The 7,093-nt window shown below is 37.4% G+C and overlaps 1 pseudogene; it reads left to right on the forward strand.

The window, feature by feature from the left end:
• The first annotated feature begins 1,089 nt into the window (after nt 1-1,089).
• LOC132267836 (small nucleolar RNA R71) lies at nt 1,090-1,189 on the forward strand (annotated as a pseudogene).
• The last annotated feature ends 5,904 nt before the right edge of the window (nt 1,190-7,093 follow it).

Below are 7,093 nucleotides of genomic sequence, written 5' to 3' on the forward strand. Positions count from 1 at the left end.
ATCACTTTTCAACACATTCTCATTTATATGGTCATGCACATGCAATGAAGGAGGAATATGATATGAAACGGGACGGGTGTCAACTTGTGGTTACACCGGTTCACTCTCTTCATTGGACATACCCACTTGGTTGTCCACAATCTTTCCACTTCTCAAGGTAGTCACCGCATTGACATGCTCTATTGTGTGACCTTCCGATGAGAAATGAGTCTCACAACACATTGTTGCTTTTGTGGGGCATTCAAAGGCATTTTTCCTTTCTCTCTTGCATTCAAACTACTAGCTATTTGTCCTACTTGGGTTTCTAGCTTTGTAATGGATTGAGAGTGAGAATGAAGTAATTGTGTGTTTGCTTCTAAAGTGCCCAAAACGGTCAAAACTTTCTCTTCAAAAGCGGGATTTCTAACATTTCCTTGGAAATATGATTGTTTAGGAAAATGAGAATTAGAGAATTGGTTTCTTTTTGATTGATATGATGATCTAAAGCCTTGGGAACCTTGGCTTTGCATTGGAGGTGGAATGTACTTTCCTTGAAAACCGCCTTGGGAAGGGTTTGAGCCCTCCCCTTGTTTTTTCCAAGAGAAATTCAGGTGATTCCTCCAACTAGGATTGTAATGATTTCCATAAGGATTGTTCCCTTGATTAGTAAAAACAACATCTGTTTGTTCATGATGCTCACTTTGCACATGTCCATGGGGATAATTGGAAGCAAAATATAAAACACTTGAACAAGTCATATATGTCTCATTAGATGCATGATAAGAATGGTTAGGGAAGGAAGATACTTGATTCGCCGAGTTTTGGTTGATCAAAAATTGATCAAACCTTTGAGATAATGATTTCATCTCGGCTGTAATTTCATTGGAGTGGTCGACTTGATGTAAGCCAACACTCTTCCTACCACTAAAATTTCTACCATTCTTCGAAGATAAAGTACGATGCAAAGAATTTTCACTCATGCTCTCATGAAGACGCCACACGTCATCCTCATGCCTATCAATGTAAGAGCCACCCATGGAAGCATCAACCATGCATTTGTAATTGTCCGATAAGCTCTCAAAGAAATATTGAACTAATTGCCATTTGGGCATGTCATGATGGGGACACTTCCTAAGCAATTCATTAAAGCATTCCCATGCCTCATGAAATGTTTCTCCATCCCCATGTGAAAATTCTCGAAATTGAGGTTCTCATGGCATTGGTCTTAGAAACCGGATAGTACTTCTTCAAGAACTCTTATTGTATTTCCGCCCAAGAAGTTATTGAAAAAGGCCTAAGATTGTTAAACCAATAATTTGCCTTGTCTTTAAGGGTGAATGGAAAAAGTTTAAGCCTTAAGACCTCCTCCGGTATGTCCGTGTATTTTACGGTGGAACATACTTCAAGAAACTCATCCAAATGCTTGTAAGATTCTTCACTTAGAAGTCCATGATAATTAGGAAACATTTGAATGGTTTGTGGCTTAATTTCATAATGGTGTGCTCTAAATGGTGGCAATTGAATGCATGTGGGTGCATTATATTCATTAGGCACATAGTGATCTCTTAAAGCAAGGGGAGGATTAGCAATTGGAGGTGCAACATGGGCACCTTGGTTGCCTTGAATGATGGGAGGTGGTGGAGCATAGATTGGCCTTGGCATTCCCAATGGAACTTGGCCTTGTTGTTGTGGTGGATGAATGAATGGTCTTGGCATACCTAATGGAACTTGCATGTTATCGTGATGCACATTGGGGTGGAGGATACCTTGTTGGTTTATGTGACCAAGGTCCTCCACATGGTCCTCATTGTGTCTTTCCATTGATGAAATGGATTGACTAGAACTACCTCTTCCCCTAGGGTTTCGAACAATGGATTCAAGATAAAAATTTAAAGATCATTGAGAGTGGGTCTCAATGATCTATGACGATGCATGCACAATGCAACACAACAAGTAATAACAACAAACACTTCACCTTCACAACAAGTCAACAATCAACAAACTTCCTCCACATACAATGTTCTCATACTCCCATGCTTTAACAATATGCAAGAAAAGTAAATTGCCTCCACGCGGGCACACGATTTATCTAAGAATTGGAATACTAGCCTCCACGCGGGCCGACGATTTAACTAAGAGTTTGAGTAAGAAAAAGCTCACAAAGGTCCTTTAGTACTTTAACTCCAAATTTTTAGCTTTTAGCTTAGCAAATTTTTTTAATTTTAGCCTTTTTCCTTGCTTGCTTAGCTCCTTTGCTTGGAATACTCCTTTGCTTGCTTCTTAGCCCAATGCTCCTTGTTAAACAAGAACAAACACAATAAGTAACAAAAATTGAAAACAAAGTAAAGACACGATCAAAATAGTACTAATTCTTAATTGATTCCACAAATACGACGTTGCAAATCAATCAATCCCCGACAACGGTGCCAAAATTTGACGATGGCCGTTCCTATACACCAAAATAATGTAGTGAATGTGCGGCTCAAGAAAAGCTTTTTGGGTCAAGTTTAAATTTATAAAAACCACTACCAACACTACTACTAACGTAGCAAGAGTGAGTAGGGATTGTCCCAAAGGATTGAGTGTCGTACTAGGTTGAGGAATCAAAATTAGGGTTAGTAGGTTGAGTGATCAAAATAGTGGTTGGTTGGTTGGATTACACTAGATACAAATTAAACTAAAGTAAACAATAATACAATAGAGAGAATAAAAGAAAGAGAGATCTTGGGGTTTAGAGATCACCACTAAACATAGCTTTTCTACACCTTTAATGAATGACTAATGAAGGGAAGAACATGTATTGCAACAAAGTGTGTGTGTGTGGTTGTTCTAACAAGCATGGATGACAAATTAAGCGTATATTGTCTAAACAACGAGGTGGATAGCACAACATATCAAATTAAGCCATTAATCCTTTATTTAAGCTCATAATCCAAATACATCACAAGGTTAGAGATATATGTTACTTGCTTTTCATAAGTATGGAACATCAACAACAAGCATGGATTGTCCTCTTATTTAACAACTACACTACAACTAAGCTAATGACATGAAATTAAACTAATTAAACTAAGGGAGAGGTACAATCCATCAAGCAATGAGTATGAACCATCAAATAAACCACAAGAACATGACATTAAGCACTATGTCTTGACAATCTCTAGATCTATAGCATCAATACACATAGACATGCATCAATAACACAAGAATTAGAGACAAACACATGAACATCTATTTTAGCATACATAGACATATGGATAGAATGAAATGATCAATTGGAAGCATTAAACCACATAAATCATTGAATAAACAAGATCTATATATATAAAAGTGTCAAGACATGAATCACAATACAAATCCCCTCAAAAATACATAAATCAAGAAGTAAAAAGAATGCTTAGGGTTAACTCTAGCCCCAAGAGGATGTCTAGCCACTCATAGATGATGTCCTCCAACCCTTAAGGGAAAGCTCTATGGAAGAAATCTGCTCCTTGGTTGATGAAAAGTCTCCAATGGTGTCTCTAGCCTCCTCCTCTTCTTTGCTTCACCACTAAGAGTTCTCTAAGGTATGATATCTTTTGATGTAAAAAGTAATCCTTATCCTTATATAGGTAGGTCAAATGACACCCAAAATGAGCTGGGGTCGTACAGCAAATATTCCCCAATGATTGGATAAAGGACAACTTTTTGTGAGCTAGAAATTTAACTTTTTCGCACTGGAGGAAGTTCGATCGATCGAACCTTGGGCTTGGATCGATCGAACATGGCTGAGATCTATCAAACTTAGGCTGGATTGATCCACGATGGCTGCGCTTTTTTGGATAAAAACAAATCTGAGATATTTTGAAGATATTTTTGGGAAAGGACAAAAGTGGTTGGTAGGGTGGTACAACTGGATAAGATCAATCATTTGGATAAGGACAAGAATGTTCGATCGATCAGAGAAGGAAGTTGGATCGATCGAACTTTTGAGATCTTTGAATAGGGACAAACATGGCTCAGATCCATCTTGAAGTGCTGAGATCGATGAAAGTTGGATCGATCGAACTTTTCTTGAGATCGACTGAAGTTGCTGAAATTCTACCATTTGCTTCCTTTTGCTCTACTTTGCTCCTTTCTTTGATTCATCCGAGAATTGCTTCAATTATGCTCTTATTTGGCTGAGTTAGCTTATTTTAGGGATAAGTACCTGAAAATAGAAATAACATGAAATCAATACAAAACGGTAAAATAAGATAGATAAAGGTCCTAGAATACCTAAGCTTAAGGGGTTTAAATACGCACTTTTCAGCACTCATCACTTATGCATTCGTTGCCATAGACAGATGTGTGACTGTCGGGGTATGTGGTTTAATATTATTGGCATGTGTTGCCTAAGTGATATGCTCAGTATATTCATTAGTACCTTGAGATGTGTTACCACTGTGTAGGACTTATAGTATGTGTTGTCAGTACTATGCACTGTATATTAATAGCTGATTTCCTAAGTAGGGAAAGGAGACACTTAACCACCTCATGTGAGTCTAAGTGATCACTGTCTGTTTTGGTTGAGGTCTTATTATACATTATGTAGTTTCATTAGGGTGTATACAGATATAGTATACTTCCAAATAATAATGATTAATTTATTTGATTCTCTGATTTAGGTCATAGTAGAAAGAACTTGCTTGTGGGTTTGACCCACCATTGTTGTATTTCAGGACCCTGTTAGTACCCGTTTCAAGGTTGAGGCTTAGCACGGTAGGACCACCATCCGAACTCATCTACTCTTACGGTCTTGTTCAGGGTAGAAGTTTTGTGTATTATTTTGATTCCAGTTTTATTTACTTCCGACGTTGAACTTTCAAGTTTATATTTAGGGATCCTTGACATAGGATTTCCAAGTTGTATAAAAGAGTACTGTATTTAATAAAGGATGGATGGATGTTTTATTATTTAGTTTTCATTTCCTGTCTAAGTTCTTCTATTATTATCATTTTGTATTCCATGCTTGTATATTACCAATTGTTTTTTATATCTCTAATTTTTTGTGTATAAGCCTGATCAACTTATGCGTGGAAAATGTAGGGTATCACAATGTACATCTCTTTCCTAATTATTGATCACAAGACCTCAAGCTTGTTGTGACGCCCCAAATTCAAAGAACCGGTGAGCTAAAGTGCAAGTTGACTTCCGCACCGGTTCTGTCTACTCCACAAAGTGGAATAGAATATCTGGTTTACACAGATGCTTCTTTGTAAGCTCTTGGTTGTGTTTTGATGCAGGAAGAATGACCAATTTTGTATGAATCTCGTAAGCTTAAGCCTCATAAGCTTAATTATCCAACACACGATTTGGAGTTGGTAGCTGTGGTCTTTGCCTTACGTATTTGGAGGCATTATCTGTTGGGAGAATCCTTCAAACTATTTAGTAATCACAAGAGTCTGCAGTATTTGTTCACTCAGCGGGAGCAGAATATGAGACAGTGCCGATGGTTAGAGTTTGTGAAAGACTAACATTTCTCTATACAATACCATCCAGGGAAAGTGAATGTGGTGGCAGATGCGTTCATTCGCCGACTGGTGTGTGCTGTCGCGTGCACCCCAAAGCTTAACAAAAGAGTGTTGTTGGACTAAGATGAGTGTGGCCAAGTTTTACATTTAGAATTTGTCACTACTACCTTTCACTAAAAATATAGTTAGGGCGAGTAGGGATCGTCCCAAGGGATTGGTGGGTCATATTAGGTTGTGGAATCGAGATTAGGGTTAGTAGGTCCATTGATCAAAAGATTGGTTGGTGATTGAATTATACTAAGTTGTAATTTAAACTAAAGTAAACAATTAAATGCAATAGGGAGAAAATAAGAGAGAGAGAGATCTTGGGATTTAGAGATCACCACTAAGCATAGCTTTTCTACACCCTTTATGAATGATTAATGAGGGGAAAACATGTATTGTAACAATAGTGTGTGTGTGTGGTTGTTTCAACAAGCATGGATGACTAATTAAGTATATATTGTCTAAGGAACATGGTGGATAGCACAATATATCAAACTAAGCTATTAATCCTTTCTTTAAGCTCACAATCCAAACACCTCACAAGGTTGGAGACATATGCTACTTACTTTCATAAGTATGGAACATCAAATAACAAGCATGGATTGTCCTCCCATTTAATATCTAAACTACTTCTACACTACAATTAAGCTAATGACATAGAATTAAACTAATTAAACTAAGGGAGAGGCACAATCCATCAAGAAATGAGTATGAACCATCAAATAAATCACAAGAGCATTCCATTAAGCACTATGTCTTGACAATCTCTAGATCTATAGCATTAACACACATAGACATGCATCAATAGCATAAGAAATAGAGATAAACACATGAACATCTATTCTAGCATACATAGACATGTGGATAGAATGAAATGATCAATTGGAAGCATTAAACCACACAAATCATTGAATAAACAAGATCTATTTATATAAATATGTCAAAACATCTATCACAATATAAATCCCCTCAAAAATACATAAATTAAGATGTAGAAAGCATGCTTAGGGCTAACTCTAGCCCCAAGAGGATGTCTAGCCACTCATGGATGGTGTCTTCCAACCCTCAAGAGCTAACTCCATGGTAGAGATTGTTCCTCTTCTTGGTTGATGGAAGAACTCCAAGCTTGTGTGTCTAGCCTCCTTTCTTCTTTTGTTCCTTACTAAGAGTATGGTATCTATTCTCTAAAGTATGTATGTCTCTATCAATATATTGGCTCATATTCCTTATATAGGTAGGTTAAATATCACCCCTAATGACCTCGGCTCGTACACCAATATTCCCCCCAATGATTGGATATGAGACAATTTTTAATGAGCTGGAAATTGAATTTTCTCGAGCTTGAGGAAGTTCGATCGATCAAAATTTTGGTGAGATTGATCGAACATGGCTGAGATTTATCGAATTTAAGCTGGATCGATCCTTTATGGCGGCGCCTTTTTGGATAAAGACAAATCTGAGATATTTTGGGGAATGAGGCAAAAGTGGTAGGTGGGGTGGTATAACTGGATAAGATGGAATCTTTTCGATCGATTGGAAGAAAGTTGGATCGATCGAACTTTGTGAGATCTTCGGAT

This window comes from Cornus florida, unplaced genomic scaffold, assembly GCF_030987335.1.
Source record: "Cornus florida cultivar Cherokee Brave unplaced genomic scaffold, ASM3098733v1 CherokeeBrave_3.0.0_Hap2_Chr07, whole genome shotgun sequence".
NCBI classification, from domain to species: Eukaryota; Viridiplantae; Streptophyta; class Magnoliopsida; order Cornales; family Cornaceae; genus Cornus; species Cornus florida.